The 23286-nt window shown below is 35.9% G+C and overlaps 1 long non-coding RNA gene across 1 annotated transcript; it reads left to right on the top strand.

Annotated features, from left to right (window-relative positions):
• Positions 1-3128: 3128 nt before the first annotated feature.
• LOC119253275 (uncharacterized) lies at positions 3129-21254 on the top strand. Its single transcript, XR_005127031.1, has 3 exons — positions 3129-3152; positions 13602-13733; positions 21234-21254. It is a non-coding gene; the product is annotated as an uncharacterized LOC119253275 (long non-coding RNA).
• Positions 21255-23286: the final 2032 nt, after the last annotated feature.

The following is a 23286-nucleotide window of genomic DNA, read 5'->3' as shown; positions in this document are numbered from 1 at the left end:
TATTGTTTCTGTGCTAATTTCCTCTCTAAATATAATCTATGCAGACTTTCTATTTTGTGTGAGGGGATGAAATTAATTTTGTTAGTAATGTGTTTCTAAATTATCAGCATTCTCTAAATTTCTGACATGTTAATTTTTCTCCAACATATGACATCATTATAATAATTATTTAGTACTTAACATTTTTATGACATTTTATTAAGAAGTGCTTTGTTTAGGCATTAACTAACACAGAGCTCCACAAAACACAAATTTATTTATTCATCAGCTGAGAAAGTATTCTGATTGGAAGCATCCAGGAAATGAAGACTGCATTTCCTCTACAACACTGGTTCAAGTTATCTAATTCATTCTTAATGTCTTCTTTATACACATAGCCATAATAATAATGATGGTAGATTATATATAGATAGATTATATAATAAAGAATTTATTAAAGCTAACTAACAAATAATAATAGCTCAATTAATGTAAAACAAGACCAAGAAATTTTTGAAAGTCAAGCATCACAATAAATATTTTAATAGTTCTTCCTCCATTCATTAAAGTCTCATTGTGTGTCCCTTCTACATTTTGGAAGAACATGCTCTGGAAAATAGTAAGTTTCATCCACATTTTTTTTTTGCATGTATGCCACAAAACTTTACATGTGTATTTTATCTCCATGCAGATAGGTATATCTTGAAATGTGGATTCTTCATTAAAATGCAACTTTCATGTTTCCCCCCTATTATATTTACCATGACCTCTTCATTTTACTATTTAGAAAAACCTCTGGCAAAAAACAGTAAATTTTCTGATGACCCATTAATCCCACCCTGTGTAGAAATCACTGGTGTCTCCTTTCCTGAGTATTCTCTGTCTTTTACACTCTATGTCACCTATTTATGTGCTCTTCTAGATGCCCACCCTTCCCCCTCAATTCATTGGTTATGAACGTTATTCGTATTAAGTCTTTCCATTTCAATTTCTCAGGCTTCTGAACTTCTCCATTCATCTTTTTTGATTCTATACATTCTCTAACTAGAAATTTTGTTTTTCTATTTTCTGGTTTTTGAAGACTTAATGAGATGAAGGACTTTGGGTTGACAGGAACATGGTGTTCACTCTGTATATCTTTGTACAAAATTTTCAAAGCTAGAACTACTATCACATAACCCATATTGAGAAATCTATTTTTTAACAGCTATTTTTTTATTATTTTCTGTTTTTACCTTTTTTTTACTCTTTTCACATTACTTTTTTTTTCTTTTCCACTTTCCCTTATTCATGCTCATTCAGATATGCCCTATTCCTGGGCTTGTTCCTCCATTTCAGTACATATTTTTCTTTTTATTTTATTGGCACATGTTTGGAGTAAAATTGGTGAGTATTTTTCTATATACCTAGTCATGGCTTGATCTGTGACAAGTACTTAGCCTTCAGCTCTTCCTAGTTATCTTCCCTAACTCAAACACATGCCTATTTTTGCATGGCTTTCTCTTGAATTTATCTTCTACAGAAGTTGGTCATCTCATTTGTTATTCAATCTCTTCCATTTTTGGTTTGCTGATTTACCCTCTTATTATATTCTACACAGATATTTAATTTGTTTCAAGGAAATTTTATTAATAATATGCCAAAAATATTGGACTTTTCAAAATTTTCATAATGTGGGTTAGCTCCAAGATATTAGAGATACCATGTCATTTGATTCAGACTTCTTCAATGCAATTTAACAATTCATTTCCTTTTCTTTCATGTGTTTACTTAAAAAAAAGCTTCACTTAAGCATTAGCTATTTTTCAAAAGAGAAAATCTTGCCATTTGCAGCAACATGCATGGAATTGGAGAGGATTATATTAAGCAAAACAAACCAGATGGGGAAAAACAGAATGTTTTCAAGTATATGTGGAATACAGAGAATAAAGCAAAGGAAAAGACAAAAACAAACCAGTCCTTGAAAATGGCAACAGAACTTAGTTTACTGTAAGGGAGGGTTTTGATGGGGGCATTATGGGAGGGGTCCAACTGATAATGCAGGAGGATTAATGGTGCTTCTTAGCAGGAGTAGTGTAATGCCATACATTTGAAGATGTGTGAACCTATACCCATAAAACATATATATATATATATATATACTGCTGTAAAACAATGTAACCCCTCAAAACTACATTAAAACATGTTTTAAAAAGAAGCTTGTCAAGGAATAGAGGCATGGAAATTGGATACAATAAAATATACCTACTTCTATTTGTAAAAGGCATCTGTGTAGAAATCCACTGGAATCTACATAAACACAAATCTATTAGACCTAATAAATGAGCTTAGCAATATGAAACTATGTGAAACCAATATTTAAAAAGTTAATTGTATTTAAATATTTTTAAATGCCAGCAACCTCAAAATTTACAAGTTTTATGATATCAAAAATAAGCAAAATTTTAAGGTGCACTTACTTTTTCCCATAACATTCATACAGTATTTTCTATTTTGTTTTTTCATCAGCTTTCCAAACTCCAGGTAATGTTTTCTTTTCAAGAACAGTTTATGTTTTAGAGATCATCTTTTACTCTTTTCTTATTACTTTTATTCTTTTCCACAATCTCTTATTCATACTCATTCAGATATGTCCTATTGCTTTTGTGTTTTTAGGTCTATGCCAAGTTCTCTTTTATTCTCCTTCCATTTTCCTCACTTTCTTCATTTCATTCCTCTCTACTCCCACCTTTATAGTTTCTGTGCAGTAGAAGCTTACCCAGTCCTATGGAAAAGTTTCTGAGAAGAAACATAGATTAATATAATCCACAGCTATGTCCATCATTGTTATATTCTGGGTAACATTGGAAATTTGTTCCCTGTAACTTTATGCTTCCAAGTTGGTATGTGCTTTGCTTGACACACTGTATTGTTTCAACTCTTTTGAAAAGAGAGTGAATGTTTCATTTATAAATTTTATTATTTTTCCTATATGTACACTCAATAAACATGTTTTCACTGTCATTACAGAGAGACATTCTCAATGCTCTGTTCTTGAATTTCTAGGTTTAAGTAAAATCTTATCTATGGTCTTTCAAAGAATATCATATTAAGACTCACTGACAACAACTGATGGATTGACATTTCTATCTCATTATCTTTTTGTTTTTCAGAAGTTATTATAATTGAAAAAGGTAAGTTACGTTAAACATTTCTACACTGTGCTCATAGGCTTTTGGTGCTTTGGTAAGTGTTCCTTTGATTTTCGTCCTTTTGTCCTTGAAGCACACATGTTTTTCTTTTTTTTAATAAATTTTATTTTTATATTCCCCATACAATTGCAACCCCCTTATTTTGACCCCCTCCCTGCGCTCCACCCTCCCCTCCCTGCCCTCCACCCCGCATAGAGTGTCTCTGGTTCATAGTTTTTTGTTGATTTTGATTTTCACCTTCTTATAGTTATTCATTTTCCTGGTCCCTTATTTAAGTTTTCTAGATTCCTGCTATGAGTGAGACCATCCAGTATTTTTCTTTTTCTTTCTGGCTTACTTTGCTGAGCATGATCCCTTCCAGCACCATCCATGTTGCTGCAAATGTATTTTTTATTTACTTGATTATGCTTATAGTTCTTAAATCTTCCAACAAAATGTGTTACAGTTACTTCATTTTCCTTTAAATATCACTGGTTGTTAATATATAAGTTATTTGCTATATATAATATTTATGGGTGAACCTTTTCACAATGGATCCACTATTATATATTTCAGAATTTTTGGAGTTTTTAATCAAAATATTTCACAATTTGTCTTGAAATTTACTTATACAATTGACATTATAAACTAATCTACAAATTATGTATAACTCATTTATATTTAGAATCAATGGGTTGCCCAATTAGAAAGAAGTCAGATAATCTTTTGTTTTCAATAAACAACACTGGTATTACAGAGAAGGTAAACTGAGGCATTTGGAAAGGAAATATTGTGATATTTGGTATATTTTTTTGGGAAAGATGGATATTTTAAAAATGTTATTTCTTCAAATCCATCATCAGGGAATATTTTTCCAAATTTTGAGTCTTCTATTTTGTTAACAATATTAGGGATTTAATTTTTTAGATCCTTCAAGTCTTTTGTTAAGTTTACTCCAAGGTACTAAATGAATTTTGATGCAATTTTTATTTATTTTTTTAAAGATTTATTTATCTTTTATACAAGAACTGGGTACAGGCCAGATGTGCAGGAGGGTGAGAGATTCACCACAGACAGAGTGGGGAACAGAATAGGCATACTGATGAAATACACTGCTGAGGGGTGCAGCGGGCAAGACTGGAGAGGTCTGCTTTGCCGTGTGGGATTCCCTCCGGCCCGCTGGGATCGAACCTGCACTGCAGAGGCTCAGGACAGCTTCACAGTGTAGCGTTCAACCACCTGCGCCACCAGGGAGGCCCTTGATGCAATTTTTAAATGTAACATTTTTCTTGATTTCTTTGACCTCTACCTCATTGTTCACATATAAGAAGATTACTGGGCCTCCCCGGTGGCGCAGCAGTTGAGCGCTGGGTTGTGAAGCTGCCCGCAGCCTCTGTAGCGCCAGTTCGATCCCTGGCTGCTCACCGGCCACCGGAGGAGGGTCCTACATGGTGCGCAGACCTCTCCTGCCGCCCGCTGCTCCCTCAGCAGTGTACTTCGGTCCTTCTGCCTGCTCTGCTCCCGCTCTGTCTCTGGTGAATTCTCTTACCCTCTCACGCTTCTGACTGTACCCAGTGCTTGTATAAACAAATAAATAAATAAATCTTAAAAAAAAAAAAGATAACTAACTTTTGTGTATTGATTTGTAATGTGCTATTTAGCTGAGCTGACTTGATACAAATAGTTTTTTTTTTTAATTGGAGTCTTTCAGGTTTTCTAAATATATTATCTATGAGCATTTCTATGTATATGTCACCTGCAACTATGTCTTCTTTCTTCTTTCTGAATTTCAATTCCTTTCATATCCTTGACTTGCCTATTTGCTTTAACTACTGCTTCCAATATTATGTAGAAGAGCATTGGAATTGTTGAAGGTGACAGGGGGCACCTTTGTCTTCTATGAGACTGCCATTGAGAATGATGTTACCTGTGGAATTGTTGTATATCATGACTTTAATTGTGTTGAGATATTGCCCATAATTTAAAAAAATGGCAACAAGTGCTGGTGAGGATGTTGTGAAAAAGGAACTCTCTTACACTGCTGATGGAAATGTAAACTTGTGCAGCCACTATGAAAAGTTGTATGGAGGCTCCTCAAAACTCTAAATAGGAATATACAATGGGACTAGTGATTCTACTCCTAGGGCTCTGCCCAAAGAACACAAAAAACATTATTTTGAAAGAAAATCTGCAGTCCTATGATTATGGTAGCACAATTTATGGTAGCTAAGATATTGAAATAAACTAAATGCCCCCAAACAGATGAATGGATCAAATCAATGTGGCATATATGCAAGATTATGTAGATTTGAGGCAAACAGCTGCAGAGGAGTCAAAACAGGGGAGGGAAGAGCACAAGTTACTATGGTGATGGATCATGTTCCTATGGTGGAGGGAGAACTGGCCTAGAAATCAAATATTGTACTAAAATGAACAGCTGTGTAAGAAAATAAATTAATTTAATTATATTAAAAATAACTAGTATCACATCCAAAATAACTAAATGCTAGATTGATACATACATCTAAATTAGTATGAACTTATAGTTTTAAGTCATATACATTATTGTAACGTAACATTACCTCAGTAAAAAGTTACACAATGAAAATAAAGTGAATGAATCAATTTCAAGACACATAACTATAGAAAACAATCATTAAGTGAACTGGTGGGTGAAATAGACCAATACACAGTGATAGGAGTGAGATTATAAACCTTAGGAAATGTGGAAAAAGTGAGTATCACATTCTTACATCAAGCAATAAAGGGATTATTAAAACATTATCAAAACATTAAGTTTTGACAAGGATTTTCAGTTTTCCTTGAGGGTTTTAAATGTCCAACTTTCCAGTTTATTATGACTCTGAGAATGTTGCTTTTGTTATATTGATGTATCTAGGGAGGCGAGACATCAGAGAGGTTAGACATCATCTTAACTCTGCTTACAAGAGACTTGGTTGAGCACTCATTGTTTTGATCTTCATGTAACTGTCTTCTGGTCAGCAACAGACATTGATAGGTGTTGATTTTATTTCCTCACAGATTTATTAATATTTCTGCATAAGTTCTTTACAGAACAGTTCACAATTTTGGTCTATGTAGAGCCTTTGAATTTTCTTTCAGACTCTCAGATTGGGGAGAAGGGTCTCAAAACGCAATTTCACTTTAGCAATAGTAATATATGGTCATATGTCTACATTTTTTGTCCCCACATTTTTTGGTTATAGAATTCACCCATATTAGGGTTTCTCCATTTCTGTTTCCATAATTTTTCCATTCATTCCAATTTCATCTTTTTCCATTCTGTGTTTTCATTCATTTTCATTCTCTATATATTTTCTGGAACACATACATTAATTTTGGAGCTCTTTCACAATGTCAATTTATACTATCCTATACTGTATAAAACTCAAAAATCCATGAATAATGCCTGGTCTTTCATTCTCTATTATTGAAGTCGATGTAAATTCCGATATCACTCATTGGCTAAATGTGAACTTAGGATCACACTGCTACTGTCCATGATACTCCTAAAATAATTTTTCATACACACTAATATGATCTTTAAAGGCTGAACATCTTTCAGTTTGGTGAATTAATTCACATTTTCATTGGAAATGGAATTTAGGAATACTTTACTATTTGTAGCTGACTGCACATAACTCCTCCCACAGATGCAATTATAGAGTAGTGTCTATAATTTATGATTTATTTATTTATTTATGCATAGAAGAACTTGGGTACATGCCAGATGTGTGTGTGGGGGTTTGAGAGGACTCACCAGAGACAGAGTGGGGAACAGAACAGGCAGACTGACTGAAATACACTGCTGAGGGTAAAAGCTGGCAGTGTGACAGGAGAGGTCTGCTGTGCCATGGTGTGTAGCTCCCTGGCCGGCCGGGGAGTCAACTCCTGCTGCAGAGGGTACAGATTGCTTCACAGTGCTGTGCTTAACCCCTTGGGCCAAGAGGGAAGCCCTTCCTCATCATGTTCATTTATTTATTTATTTATTTGTTTAATTATAGATCACATGAGTTTAATATACATTTATAGGACACTGAAACATAAAAAAGCTAAATATACATTGTTCTCAAGTGCAGATGAGAGATTCCTCAAGGTAGATCACATATTCGGTCAGAAAACAAGATGCAACAAATTCATGAAGGCTGAAATCATTTCCAGTATCTTCTCTGGTCACAGGTTATCAAACTGGAAGTCAATCACAAAAAAAAAAGCATCTGAAATTATTTTCCTTCCACATAATTTGACATATTCTATTTTTTTTGTCTGCTGATAAGAAATTATCTCACTCAGTTTTTTTTTTTTGTATGTGTTTAAAAGTCTTCATTTTTGAAATTTATTTTCAAAGGGTATATTCTAGGTTGAGAGTATTTTCCTTTCAGCACTTCAAAGATGTCACTGTATTCCAGTCCTATTTGGATAGTGCCTGTGGGAGGTCTACAATAATTTTGCCTTTGTACTTTTTTATGTTCTATGTTTTCCCCCCTTTTGAATGTTTTCAAGATTTTTTCTCAACTATGTGAAATTCATAATACCCTGAATCCAATAAGAAGTTACACAGGCTCCAAAACAAAAATGTGACCCCAACCAGGAGAAAAATCAGTCAATAGAAACAGATGAAGAAATGAAGAGATTAAGGTGTTAAAGTACCTGTTACACCTGTATTTAAGGCTTTAAAGGAAAACTGTAACCTGATGAGAAGTGGGAGGCATTTTCTTTAAAGCACAAAATAAATATAACTGAACAGAAAACTATCTGAAAAACTTGACCACCTGTGTTAACAAAACATTGGACAATGTGTGTGTGTGGCGGGGTGTTCTTGAGCTTCATGACAGAACAATGGAAAATACTCAAAATAAGCAAAGAGAAGGAAAAGACTGAAAGCAAAATTGCCAATCTCTGTGACATGTGAGACAAAATCATGTGGTCTACCATTTATATTATAGTAGTCTCAGAAGAAATAATTATTTGAAGAGATAATAACTGAAAAGTTTAAATTTGGAAAAAATTATGAACCCAGATCCCAGAAACTTAACTCCATGTTGAATAAATATGAAAAAAATCATACTGACTAATATCACAATAAGAATTTTGGAAACTGGGGATTAAAAAAAATCTTGGAAACCCTCATCATGTTTTAAGTGCATTTCTCTGGTATCCATACATGTTGAAATTTTATTCAAAAGATAAAAGTCAGGCCCAATGAATGACAAGCTGATATTATTTATCCCAGAATAAGTTCTATAAAACAGATCCCAGTGGTTTTGTGTCCAGTCTTAATGCCTATTTCACAAAGTCATTTGAGGGATGCAAAACAATATTGCCCAGGGCCTCCCCTGGTGGCGCAGGCAGTTGAGCACAGCACTGTGAAGCTTTATGCAGCCTCTGCAGCGATGGTTGGATCCTGGACAGCTGGCGAGGGTCCCACATGGCGCGGCAGACCTCTCCTGACTCGCCTGCTGCTCCCCTCAGCAATGTAATTCCTCAGTCAGCCTATTCTATTCCCCTCTCTGTCTCTGGTGAACACTCTCACCGTTCCGCGCATCTGGTCTGTACCCCTATCTTGTATAAATAAATAAATAAACAAATAAATAAATAAATCTTAAAAGAAAAAAAAAACAAACAATATTGCCCATATTTTTTAGAGTGCCTTTGAGACACTCTCAGGGACATAGGTCAATTTTTTTAAAAAAGATTTATTTGTTTATATATACAAGAACTGCAGTACAGGTCAGAAGTGTGGGAGGGTGAGAGGATTCACCAGAGACAGAGCAGGGAGCAGAACAGGCTGACAAACCGAAAGCACTGCTGAGGGGAGCAGCGGGCAAACAGGAGAGGTCTGCTGTGACATGTGGGGTTCTCCCTGGCTGGCGGGGAATCGAACCAGCGCTGCAGAGGCGGCAGACAGCTTTGCAAATGGCGCTCAACCACTGCGCTACCTGGGAAGCCCCATAGGTCAATTTGAACCACAAAAAAACTTAAATATTTTTCTCTGTCTCCATTTTTGTGGTTGTGTTCTCATTTTGAATGCAAAATTCTTCCTTTTATTTATCAATTTGAAGAGAAAAAAAGGCAAGTATTGAAATATATTTCATTGTGTACCTAATTATTTCATTGACTTTTTATAATTTTTATGCCTTTGACTCTGAAACTTCAAAATCAACATACCCATATTTTTACATGAGTATATCTCTTCCTATTTTCTCTCTGAAATGTCCCATTTTCATTTACCCATTATTTGATTCTCCTGTCATATTAATCATTAAAAAAATCCTTTCATTAACAAATCTTATTAATTTTACATATTACAATTGCATTAATCTACATACTTTTGAATTGGCATTTTGCACTGTGCCTGAGTGCTGGGGACCAGCCTCGGCAAAATGTAGTGTCAGGGTTTCCTGAAAGGATGAGAAGGCCTAGACGACACGTTAGGGGCTGAAAGGAAGAGGATTGAGGAGACACTGATACTGGATGGGGTGAAAATCTCTTCTGCCGAGAGACTCAGCAGGTCTTTATTTATTTTTAGCAAGTGGAAAAAAATACATCATGTGTAAAGCAGAAACAATTAATGTATTCTATTCCCATGGACTACTGGCTCCTACGGGTCTCAGCTAGACGATGGCCATCAAGGTTAATAGATAAAAACCAAACCTAACACTAAAACTTATTATTTCAGCTAGACAATTACCTAAGACAGTTGATAGCCGCCAGTACATCCCTATCAGCTAAAGTCTAAGCATCAAAAGACTCTTTTATTCACATGGCCTTCAGCCCGAGACCAGCTGCTTCTCAGCTATCAGAACTTTTTCTACCTAGAAACTTAACACTGTTAACTTCATTTAAAACTTTCCTAAGAAACTTTTTAAAAACTTCCTCATGGCTTGAGCGCTGGAAGCTGCCACTCTGCAGCCTGTTTGATCGCTGCTACCAGAGATCATGCAGACCTTCCTGCAGCTGCTCCCTTAGAACTTCTTCTGCCTAACTTCTTAACTCTCACTGTTTACTACATGCTTATAAAAAACAAACCTAAATAAACTTCTTTAAAAAAAAGGAACTTCTGCAAAAGCAGAAGAAGGGCTTACTATAATAGTTGTGCTGGATTGCTTGTCAGATATGTACAGTAAATTGTCTCCCATTGTCAAGTGGGCCAAATTGTTTATTAACTAATTTTTTAAACAGATAATTTTCCCTGCCATTTACTAGCAGTATGTTGATATATGTAATTTATAGCCTAATGTACTTTCTGATAAATTTTTCTCCTTTGATGACCAAGAACAAAAAATGAAGGTATGTTAAATATTCAGCCCCACAGTGTGAGACACAAGGAATCTTCAGCCCTGCAGTGTGAGGCCCTTTAGCTTGGCCCCATGGTGTGAGGCCCTTTTTGTTAGCTGCTTTCCAGTATCTTATCTGGCTGGGGCATCAAGTCCCCCTGCAGCACCTGAGTATAAGTATTGCCCGATATGTATTCAGGTCAATTTATTTAAACTTTGTCTATCACCATTTAACATTTTATATTCCTTCCTTTTATGTGTTAATTAATGACATTATTGGTCATAAAAAATGAAAGATCCATCCACATAAAGTAATGATTTATTCATTGGTAAATTAAAATGTTGTAAATTGATGCACCCAGGAATCTAATTCTATTTTTTCTAGAAGTTGTGGTTCAAGATCTTCTAATTCAGATTTTTTTTTAAATATTCATTGATTTACCACTGTTTTACAAAACTATGTTTCAATAATATAACATCACAGTTTGTTTTAGGCATATAACATATCACACCTATTACTATCCCTGTTCTAGTGGTTTTCAACAATATCAAATTGGATCCCTTTTCTATTGCTCCTACTGCTTTTCCTTTCCTTATGATAACTACTATGTTTTTTAAAGATTTATTTATTTATGCATACAAGAGCTGGGGTACAGGCCAGAGATGTGGGGCATGAGAGGATTCACCAGAGACAGAGTGGGGAACAGACCAGGCAGACTGACTGTGGAGCTAAGTGGAGCCATGGGTGAGACAGGAGAGGTCTGCTGTGCCATGTGGGTTTCTTTCTGGATGGCCAGGGATGGAACTCGTGCTGAAGAGGCTGTGGATTGCTTCATAATGTAGTGCTTAACCCCTTGCACCACCAGGGAGGCCCTGGTAACCACTATTTTATTGTCACAATCTAAGTTGTTAAGGTGTATGACTTTACATATTTTGTATAATAATCCTTTGTTGGACATATGCAAATATCATCTCCCATTCAGCAGGTTGTCGTCTCATTTTTTTTTTTTTTGGGTTTCTTTCACTGTACAGAAGAATTCTAATTTGATTTAGTTTCAATCTGAATTCAGGTTTTAAGGTTACTTTATATAACATAGTTAGTACAATATTGGAAATTATGTATTCAAAGAGAATATGAGAACTTTATTAAATCTCACAGCAAAATAATGAAAGCAAAAATAAAGTAAAGGGGTCAAGAATATTTTTATGACTTTATTTTCACTAGTAAGCAAATACAACCAAAGGGAAAGAATACCCACCACTTTTCAGATTTCGTTCAACATTAGTCATGTTACCAGTTGCTTCAAATATTTCAGTTGTCCATGATGTGCTATATTGTGGTATCACATCCTAAATTCTTTCTCCTGTGATTTTGTTTCCATTTAAAGCACTAAGTTGGACTATATTTCATTCAGTCTCTTTTTGTGATCATTTTATATGTTCAGTCTCTTCGGTGAGGAACACTCTTTGTCCATGGATCTCCTTTCTGAGATCCTGTGCCTGCCTGTTTGTCTTTGATTGACCTTCCAGTATCTCATTTAACATTATTTTATTATTATTTTGGAATCATTGTCAGATACATTCTCTATCTCTGTCTCCTCTGTGTTTGTCCCAGGATTTCTGTTCTTCTTTTGCTTTTCCAACTTGTATTGGTTTTTGTGGAGGTGGAGGGTGTGTCTAGGTCTTTAATACTAGACCTTGGATTGAGGAATGATGTTAGTCACATTTATCTGCTGTTTTGTTTGACAGCTGTACTCAGTGCTTAGGTTATCATCACTTCCCTTACCGCCTTTTTGTTGTTCCATTCTTCTGAGGTTCTAGTCTAGATTTGTAAAACTTGGGCCTCCAAATGGAAAGGGCAATGTCAGGACTACCAGACTCACACTTTGTAAATAGTTTGTGCTTGGTTTCAAAGGCAGTTTTGTGTAGTTCAGTTGTCCATGATGTGCTATATTGTAGTATCACATCCTAAATTCTTTCTTCTGTCATTTTGATTCCATTTAAAGCACTAAGTTTGACTATATTTCACTCAGACTCTTTTTGTGATCATTTTATACGTTCAGTATCTTTGGTGAGGAGCACTCTTTGTCCATGGATCTCCGTTTGTGTAGCAGGCACATGTGTGCCTACTTAATACTCGGCCACTCCTACTTTTGTCTTAGTTGAACAATAAAATCATAATATCTAAAGTAATAGAAATTTTAAAAAAATCATGGGAACTAGTCACAAAATTTTCTTTCAATTTCATTTCAATAAGCTCAATCTTTCTAAGCCCATTTTCATTTTGGGAAGAATAATATTAAAAAAAAAGTGATTTCTAATCACTGTATTGTGTGCTGGTGTGTGTACCGGTGTATGTTTGCATTTTGATAGGTTCAATTTTATATAGGAATCTTGTATTAAAGTAGAGTAATATTCTTTTTTGTACATGAAATTTTATATCATTAAATTTGTAGAGAGCATTCTTTCTTGTATTTTTAGAAATAATTTAAATAAGGTAAACCTTGGTAATTTGTAAGAGTTTATGTTTGTAATGCTATCTGGTCCCGGGCTTTTTTCCCCAAATATTTTTAATTCTGTTCAATTCCCATGTTTGTGGTCAATTTGTTCAGTTCATCTGTTTCTTTTAGGGATAGTCTTTGTAGATCACATTGATTTTGAAATTATCAATTTTTTCAATGCTTTCCAATTTATTGGCAGTACTTGCTATAGTAGTGCCATGATCATCCGTATGTCTGTTGATATGTCTATATGTTGTTATTTCTCCTCTTTCATTTGTGATTCTATTTATTCATTTAATTTTTAAGATTTATTTTTATTTATTTGTGCATATAAGAACTGGGGTGCAGGCCAGAGATTCCCTGTGACTCTATTTATTAATGTTCTCTCTTGTATCTTATCAAAAGGTTTATCTACTTTGTTCATTTTCTCGTAGAACTAGCTCTTAGTTTCACTGATTTTTTTTTTTGTATGATCTTTTTATCTCTATTTCTTCTTGTTTGAACCTCCCATTTCTTCTTTCCCTCTACTAACTCTAGATAATTTATTTGGACTTTTATGCTTTTTAATGTAAGGCTTTGTTGCAGTTATCTTAACTCTTAAGATTGCTTCTGTGCATCCATATATTCTGTTAACATGTATATTTTTGTTCTAGATGTACCTCAGAGAGGGATCCAGAGAACTCAGAGAACTCATGACCTAGAGCATGAGAAGTCCCCGGCCCCCAACCAGAACATCAAAGGTTCTATGAACTTCTTCAGGACCCCGCCAACCCCAGCCCAGTCAGGTGAGGTTTGATACCCACTAGGGAAGGAAGCCAGAGCAGCCAGAGATCTTGTGACCTTCAATATGAGAAGTCATTGGCCCCTGTCCAGAATAGCAGAAGCTTTGTGATATCAGCAGAACCCTGTCAGTTCCACCCAGATCAGATGAGACTTGAGACTGACCTCAGGAAGGGAGTAATAGCACCCAGAGACCTGTGATCTTCAGCATGAGAAATTGACTGCCACTTCCCAGAACAACAGAAGTCTCTCAAACTTCCATGAGACACATCTAGTACTTGCCTGGACCACTGATACCTCAGATCCAATTCAAGGAGGCAGATAGAATACCCAGAGACCTCTTGACCTTTGCAAGAGAACCCTCCAACAACCACCTGTATAAGCATAGGTCTATTGGATGAGACCCTCCCAGCTCCAATCCAGACAGATAGCACCTATTCAGTCAGGCAGACTGAACCTATTACAACCTATTACAGGACCCAATCAATGCCTGCTTGAAGTTAGAAAAGCCATAAGACCTACCATGGGATCCCCGCCAGCACCCATGCAGATAGGTGAAACCCCGGTCCTGAGTCAAGAAATAAGTCAGAGGCCACATGGCCATCCATGACACCCTGCCAAGGATTTACCCAGATAAATATTATCGGCCCCAGAAGCCCTTAAATCCACCTGGAAGACCAATATCCAGGTAATATCAGCTGGAGATTCTGCCTATTGCTCCCAACTGCCCAGGTGACTTGCACTGTGCTCTGGTAAACACTCAGAATTAGAGTGAGAGAAAGACTCATGTCCCACAGAAGCTACCTATGACAGAGCAAATCCAAAAGCAAACAATAATAGGGAGATGTGCAAATATAAAAAAAAAATGTTTTCTTGTCAAAAGATGAATTCAAAGTTGTAATATTTAAGAAAATCAAGGAATTTGAAAAACAGATAAAAGATATATGTGAAGACACAGAAAAGGAAAAGTTAAATGAAAAACATAATCAACAAACAGAAGATTTGAGATTGAAAATTTAAACAAAAATTTAGGAATTACAAGTTAAAAATTTCAGTTAAAGAGGTTAAAATTTCTGGAAAACATCATTGAAATTGAATAAAATGTGTGGAAGAATGAATCAGTAATTGCTAAGACACAGACACAGTAGAACCAAGAAAGAAAAAGAAAGAAGAGAAAAGGAAAAGGATATGAAACCCTTCAAGAATTGTCTGGTACCTCGAGGAAAGGAAATATAAGAGTCACAGGAATCACAGAAAAGAGAGAGAAGGGACTGGAAAAGGTATTCAAGGGAATAATTGAAGAAAACTTCCCAAACTTTATGAAGGAAATTAAAATAGACATACAGGAAGCTAAAAGGACACCAAAAGATTTTAATGAAGTCTATAGCAAAATACATAGTAGTAAAGTTTCCAAAAATCCAAGGCAAAGAAAAGTTAATGAAGCTGATGAAGGGGAAGAAAGAAAACCTATAAAGGAAAACTGATTATGGTAACATGATTGGGAAGATGTGGTATATATATACAATGGATTACTATTCAGCAATCAAAAGATTAACTCATGCCATTTGCAGCACCATGGATGGAGCTAGAAATGACCGTGCTCTGTGAAATAAACCAGAAGGAAAAAGAAAAATTATAGGAGGGATATAGGGGAACCAAATAAGGGATCAGGAAAAAATACATGATGATTAATAATAATAATGATAATAATAATAATAATAATAAACAAAACTAGCAGGCAAGCATAAATAAGAGACCTTATGTGAGGGAGGGGAAGAAGAAGGACCAAAGCAGGGGAGAGAAGAGCACAGAGGCCTATGATGATGGTTCATGGGTGAACTGGTGGTGGGAATTTTACAGGGAATACACAATGATGTAAAAGATATAAATAAAAAAATATTTTTTTAAAGAAGGTAATGGTAAACACTATGGTAAAAAAGAGAATGGAATGAGATATTAAAAAATAAAAAAAAAAACACACAAAATTCCAAGACAAGAAATGCCAACTATTAATACTACATCCTGCTTGCTCTCCTTCCCATATGAGGAAAAAATAAGAACATTATCAGACAAGCAAATCCTTGGAAAATTCACTATAATTAAACCCTCACTCCAATTAATAATACAGGTAGCCATAAGATTGAAACCAACAAAGGAAGGAACACAAAGAACTGACTAGGGAATTAAATAGAGCCACAAACAACAAACAAAATGGCTTACTAGACTTCTGTGTATCAACAATCACCCTAAATGTTAATGTACTAATCTCATGACTAAAAAGGCACAGAGTAGCATGTTGTATTAGAGAACAAAATTTAACCTTTTGCTTCCTGCAGGAAACATAGCTGAGTTCAAGAGACAAACATACATTAAACATAGAGTTTTGGAAAAAAATTCTACAAGAAAATGGCACAGGAGAACGGAAGGCCAGTCATATTTATATCAGATAAAATAGACTTCAGTGAAAAAGGTGACAAGAAACACAGATGTACACTATATAATGATAAAGAGGACGATACACCAGGAAGTCATAACAGTCATATATTCACCAAATATGCAATATACAAATGGATGCATATATAAATATACATATAGACTCACCATATGCAGGAGTGCCAAAACACATTAGAAAATTACTATCTTCTCTGAAAAGAGATGTTGGAAAAAACAAATATATGGTAGGAGACTTCAACATGCCACTCTAACTAGTGCACAGATCATTGAGACAGGAAATAAACAATGATACAGTAGTACTAAACAGGATCTTGATGGCATGGGCTTAAAGACATCTGTAGGACATTGTGCCCTCAAAACACCGAATACACATTTTTCTCAAATGCATATGAATCATTCCCTAGGATCTACTATATACTGCATTAAAATATTAACATTAGCATATATGCAAAGATTGAAATGATATAAAGAATCTCCTCCAACTGCACAGATATAAAACTAGATATGAACAGAAAAAAAGAAAGAAAAGTGGAGGGGCCTCCCTGATGGTGCAAGGGGTTAAGCACCACACTGTGAAGCAATCTACAGCTTCTGCAGCACAGAGTTTGATCCCCTACTGGCCAGGGAGCAACCCACAAGGCTCAGCAGACCTCTCCTGACTAGCCCGCTGCGCCCCTTGGCAGTGTATTGCAGTCAGTCTGCCTGTTCTGTTCCCCACTCTATTTCTGGTGAATCCTCTCACCCCCTGCATCTCTGGCCTGCACCTTAATTCTTGGATGCATAAATAAAAATAAAGCTTAAAAAAAAAAGAAAGAAAAGTGGTCCACAATTACTTGGAGACTGAACAACATACTAGTGAAGGACAATTGACTAGTGCAGAACTCAAACTAGAAAAAAAAATACCTTGAGACTAATTATAATAAAGACACATTTCAGAACATATGGGATATAGCTAAACTGTATATGTATATGGGATATAGCTAAAACAGGGGCAAGGTGGTATCATAAGAGAGTTCTACCAACCATTAAGATGAACTAATGCTAATCCTGCTAAAAATCTTTCAAAATTTTAAGAAAGAATACTACCAAATACATTTTAGAAGGCCAGTATCACACTAAGAAAGCAAACTGAAACAATAGAAAAATAGAAAACTACACACCAATCTCCCAAATGGACTTGGATGTCAAAATCCTCCATAAAACCTTAGCATGCCAAATTCAACAATGCATCAAAAGGATCAAACATGTCCAAGCAGGATTTATTACAAGGAAACACGGATGGTTCAATATCTGTAAATAAATAATATAATCCACCACAACTATAAAAAGAACATTAAAAACCATATGATTGGGCCTCCCTGGTGGCACAGCGGTTGAGCGCTGGGTTGCAAAGCTGCCCGCAGCGTCTGCAGCGCCTGTTAGAGCCCTGGCTGCTCCCTGGCTACTGGAGGAAGGTCCCACATGGCGCGCAGAGCTCTCCTGCCACCCGCTGCTCCCCTCAGCAGTGTACTTCGGTCCTTCTGCCTGCTCTGCTCCCTGCTCTGGCTCTGGTGAATTCTCTCGCCCTCCCGCGCTTCTGACTGTACCCAGTGCTTGTAGAAATAAATAAATAAATCTTAAAACAAACAAACAAACAAGAAAAAATATGATCATCTCAATACATGCTGAGGAAACATTTGATAAATTTAACATCCATTTTGATTAAAGCTATATTGCAAAATAATTAACATATAAAAGCCATATATGACACATCCAAAGAAAGTGTCATTCTAAATGGTGAAAATTTGAAAACTTTCCATTAATATCTGAAACACGAGAAGGATGTCCATGTTTACCACTGCTTTTCAATATACACTGGAAGTACTCACTAGACCGATTAAGCATGAGAATGGCATCAAAGGAGTACAAATAGGGAAAGAAGAGTAAAATCTATCATTATTCACTGATGATATAACAATATATATATATATATATAGAGAGAGAGAAAACCATAAAATATCCATGGAGAAATTAACTAAAACAACAAACCCACCCAGTAAAGCAGCAGTTAAAAAATCAGCACACAAAAATTAGTAACCTTCCTATATGCAAACAATCAGTGTGAAGAGGAAGAACTTTAGAAAACTATCCCATTTGCAATTGTACCAAAAAAATATCTAATACTTCAGTATAAATCTGACAGAGGATGTAAAGTTCCTTTACAAAGAAAACTAAAAATCATTGTTAACAGAAATAGCAGAAGAAACAAAGAAATGGAAAGGAATCCTCTGCTCATGGATCAGAAGAATCTACATTATCAAAATGGCTATTCTACCCAAAGAGATTTATAGATTCTAAGCAATTCCAATTGATCTCAATTTTGACATTCCTCAAAGAAATTGAACAAATATTTCAGAAATTCACATGGAATCACAAACACACCCAAATAGGGACTCCCTGATGGCCTAAGGGTTAAGTCTCAGTACTATCACTGCTACCACCTGAATTTATCCTTTGCCAGGGAGCTTACCCACATGGCTCAGCAGATTTTACCTGTCTTGCACGCTGCTTCCCTCAGCAGTGTATTTCAGTAAATGTGCTTGTTCTGCTCCCCACTCTGTCTCTGGTGAAGCAACTCAGCCCTCATATCTCTGGCCTATACCCCAGTATTTCTAAGGAAAAAAAAAATTAAAAATAAATATTTAAAGCCCCCATGACTGAAAAGAGGAAGAACAAATTTATTACACTCTCAAACTTCAAATTATGAACAAAGCCATAATAATAAAAGATTATGACACTAGAACAAAAAAGATACACAGAGCAATGCAATTGAATTGAAAGCCCAGAAATAAAATCACACATATATGGTCAAGTAATCTATGACAACAGGGCAAATATACGTACTGAACAGAGTAAAATCTCTTCAATAAATGGTGCTGGGAAAATTCCATGTCCACATGCAGAACAATGAACATAGACTACTACTACACACCATACAGAAATATCAATTCAAAATGGATAAAAATCTTGGTAAGACCAGACACCATAAAATATGTGTAAGAATACACAGGTAAAGGGCCTCCCCGGTGGCACAGTGGTTGAGCACTGGGTTGAGAAGCTGCCGCAGCCTTTGAAGCGCTTTTTAGATCCCCGAATCACTGGTCGAGGGTCCCACATGGGCGCAGACCTCTCCTGCCCCGCTGCTCCCCTCAGCAGTGTACTCAGGTCCTTCTGCCTGCTCTGCTCCCCGCTCTGGCTCAGGTGAATTCTCTCACCGTCCTGCGCTTTTGACTGTCCCCAGTGCTTGTATAAATAAATAAATAAATAAATAAATAAATAAAAAAAAATAAATACATAGGTAAAAACATTCCCCAAATAAACTACGGAAACATATTTGAGGACTCATATACAAAAGCACAGAACAAAGGAGAAGATTAACAACTGTGAATGCATTCAAACTAAGAAGCTTCTGTACAATAAAAGAGGCTGCAACCTAAATGAAGAGATACCCTACTGAATGGGAGAATATATTTGCACACCATCCAACTAACAAGGAACTGATATCAAAGATGTACAAAAACTTACACAATTCAACAAAAACACAGCAAACAAACCAATCAAAAAATGAGGAGATGAACTAAAAGACAATTCTCCAAAGAAGAAATGAAAATGGCCAACAGGATATGAAATAATGTTCATGGTCACTTATTATCAGGGAAATGCTAATCAAACCCACAATGAGACACAGGCTTACACATATTGAATAAAACAGAAACAAAAACAATTCTGACAAGGATATGTATAAAAAAGTAACCCTCTTACACTGGTGGGAATGCAAACTGATCCAGCCAGTATGGAAAGTTGTGACAAGGTTCCTCAAAACACAAAATGGACCTACTGATGTCCCCTCAATTCCACTTCTAGGAATCTATCCAAAGGACAGAAAAACAATAATCAAAACACAAAAACAAAATAAATAAGGAAACCTATTTTTAATGCAGCATCATTGTACAATAGCCACCAATAAGGAAACAACCAAAATACCCAAAATATGAATGGATGAAGAAGATATGTTCATATTACATATTCACAATGGAATACTACTCAGCTATCAAAAAGGTAAACTCACAGCATTTACCCAAACACGGCGGTGGAAGGCACGCTAGCAAAATAATTCAGAAGAAAAATATAAATATCAGATGGCTTCACTTATATGTGGAATACACTGTAACAAAACAAAAGACAACATCTGCAAGCTGATCATAGGTCTAAGGCATACAGCAGGAGAAAGAGTGGTGTAGGTGTCAAAAGAGGAGAAGGAAGAGCCCAAGGGATTGTGGAGTTGAAGACTACAATGAAGGACATAATCAAATACTGTACAAACATTAACAATAATGCAATAAAATATATTTGAAAAAATTGCCCAGATAGCTTTTACACAGAATGACTTTAATATTTATATTTATTTCTATCTACATTTTTTATCTTTTGTTTCTCAACATTGTGTTTTTGAGCTTGTTAATGCTCTCCATTGCTTTATTCTTTTATTATTGAGACCCTGAATTGTTCTTTAAATCAGTATCATGTTCTTATTTTGCTTTCTTTTAATTTTAGCTACCACATAATTTCTTTATCTTTATTACATTCTTGTTTCATCCTTTTTTCTTTCTTATGAGTTCCATAAACATTGCTAGAACTGTTGCCCTGATTTCCTCTTCTTTCATGCTTTGCAACTCCACTCAGCCTTATGACCAATATAGAACCTCTTTTCTGCCTCTTACTATGTGATTTTCCTTCAGCTTTTGCCATTTTGTTAAGATCATTTTATAAGTCACCTTTCATCTTTTGGTGTGATTTTAAAAGGGGAGTTTGATACAGGATTGACCTGAAATAGTAACACAAATGACAAGGCTTGGAATAAAAGAATTTCATTATATGTTGTGAATGGGAGCTTTGGGAAGCTAATCCATTTGCTTAGTGGCATTAGGTCAGTCTTCACTAATTTGGTATTTTTGAGATTCTGACATCCAGCATAGCTACTGTAAACACTTTCCTCTATTTCTGTTTTCCAGATAAGAAAGAACACAACAAAGGTAAGTCACAATCATACCTTTGCAAATGCTCCATGTCTCTAATAGTTCCTGATATTGTGATCATGTCTCCAGTGCTTCCCAACCCCCAATTCACAAATTGTGATATCTAGCCAGTCTCCCTTTGAAAGAATGAACAGCTACTTGAAAACAAATAAACAACCAGTAGCACTTCCAGGTGGTGATAGAAATGTCAAAATGAATTTGGAAGGTGATGTCAAAGCATGAAGCCATGATGTTGTAAAATTCATTTGGGATCATTGTCAGAAGACACTACATTTACACATGGATGATTCAGAGATCACATTTTCTGATGATTGTATATCGATTGGGCATCAAAGAACAGTCATGTGACAGATCATGATAGGATCATTCTTCGTGATGTTAGGGTGGAGCATCAAAGGAACAGTGACTGGCATCTTCATTTCATTCACAAGTGTGTTAATTCAAACAGGATGCTAATAAACACAACCCAAGACTACTACGGTAGCAGACTGTTGCATCATTACAGCTTTTTTTGCAGAAACAGAAAAAGTGACATGTGAGATCCTTCTGAATTGAATGTGTTTCTTTGTTAGCTAGTCACGATTTCACCTGTTCCTTGTTCTTTTGTCTTCATCTCCCAATAATTATCTTCCTCAATGGCATGGCACATCTGTTTTTACACAATTTTGCTAGGGTTTAGGCATTCTAAACGAAATGTGCCTCCTTTTTCTCTCACCCAGTTCCCCAGTTTGGGCTCCCTGCTTGTCCTTGTCTTTGTAATCTATGGAGTCTGGTGCCTTATATGAATAATATCTTCTGAGGTTTGGAATTTTTACAGTTGCTGGCATGGAGGTTTTCTCTAACTTGACTCATGTAGATCGACTTTTCTGCCACTTATTACATGATTTTTTTTCATTGTATGTCATTTTGTTAAGATAAATATTGCACAGGCATGCTTTATACAAAACTGTCAGGCAACAAGTTCCTACCTAATGAATTAATGAAGATTTTTGAGTATGAAGGTCTGGGAAACTGAGTCAGATTTCTGCAGCAGCACCTTCTCAGGTGTGGCTCCTTTATATAACCTGACCAGAGCTATAATTTATTTTGAAACAGTGGCAAAACTAACTAATATTCAGAAATTGAATGATAAAAGCTTAAATAATGACTCATGCTATGAAACATGTTTGTTTGGGGAGGACACCAGAGCTTCCCTTTTTCATTTTTTTTTTCCTCATTTGAATACATTCAGTCCTCTTTCCACATTGTCATTACTTTGTTCTCTTATGGACAAGCAAGTGATACCCAGCACTCTTGGTAAGTGTGTTTGCCAGAACAGCTTTCTGTGTTGACTTCTTGTGTGGGTTTACGTGTTTTATATATGAATTGTGTCTCTATCCTGATGGACCAGATCTATAATAGAAAATTTTTCCACATTTGAACATTCCATGCATTGTCTCACTCTGCTATTTACATTGATTGTTCGGTTTTGTTTTTCAGAAGACCTTCAGAACAGAATGGGTAATCATCTCATCAACCATTTTTCCCATAGTCCTTTACAGTGACTACTCTCTTGACATCCTTAACTTTGCTGGCTTAAATCTTGTAGCTCATGTATTGACCCACCCTTTTCTAGGTGTCTATAATGCTCATCTCAAAATTCTGATCTATGAATTCACCCCATATTAAGAGCTTTCCATTTATCTTCCCCTGGCAGGCCTCCTAGCCCCCCATGAATCTTCACTCTTTCAGGGCTCCCCGGCATTCTCTCAATGCCTCTGTTTGTTCTAATCTCTTGCGATGCTCTGCTGCTGTCCCTGTGATGCCACCCTTATAAGCCCAGTCTCTCAACCCAGGTGTACCCATCTATGTATGCCCACACCGTAGTCCAGGTGCCCACAACCAGGTATGCATTCAGAACCACATGGTTCCATCATCAATGCTAAAGGCGGGAGGGCAAAATAACCCGATACTTTATTTACCCTACAATCCAACCCCCCATGGTTTTCTGCTATACAGTCTACATAAACAAGTTATATGCATGTTATAC

This window comes from Talpa occidentalis, unplaced genomic scaffold (genome assembly GCF_014898055.3).
Source record: "Talpa occidentalis isolate TD23 unplaced genomic scaffold, MPIMG_talOcc4v2.1 talOcc4.2, whole genome shotgun sequence".
NCBI classification, from domain to species: Eukaryota; Metazoa; Chordata; class Mammalia; order Eulipotyphla; family Talpidae; genus Talpa; species Talpa occidentalis.
This window is presented reverse-complemented; position numbering and strand designations above follow the sequence as displayed.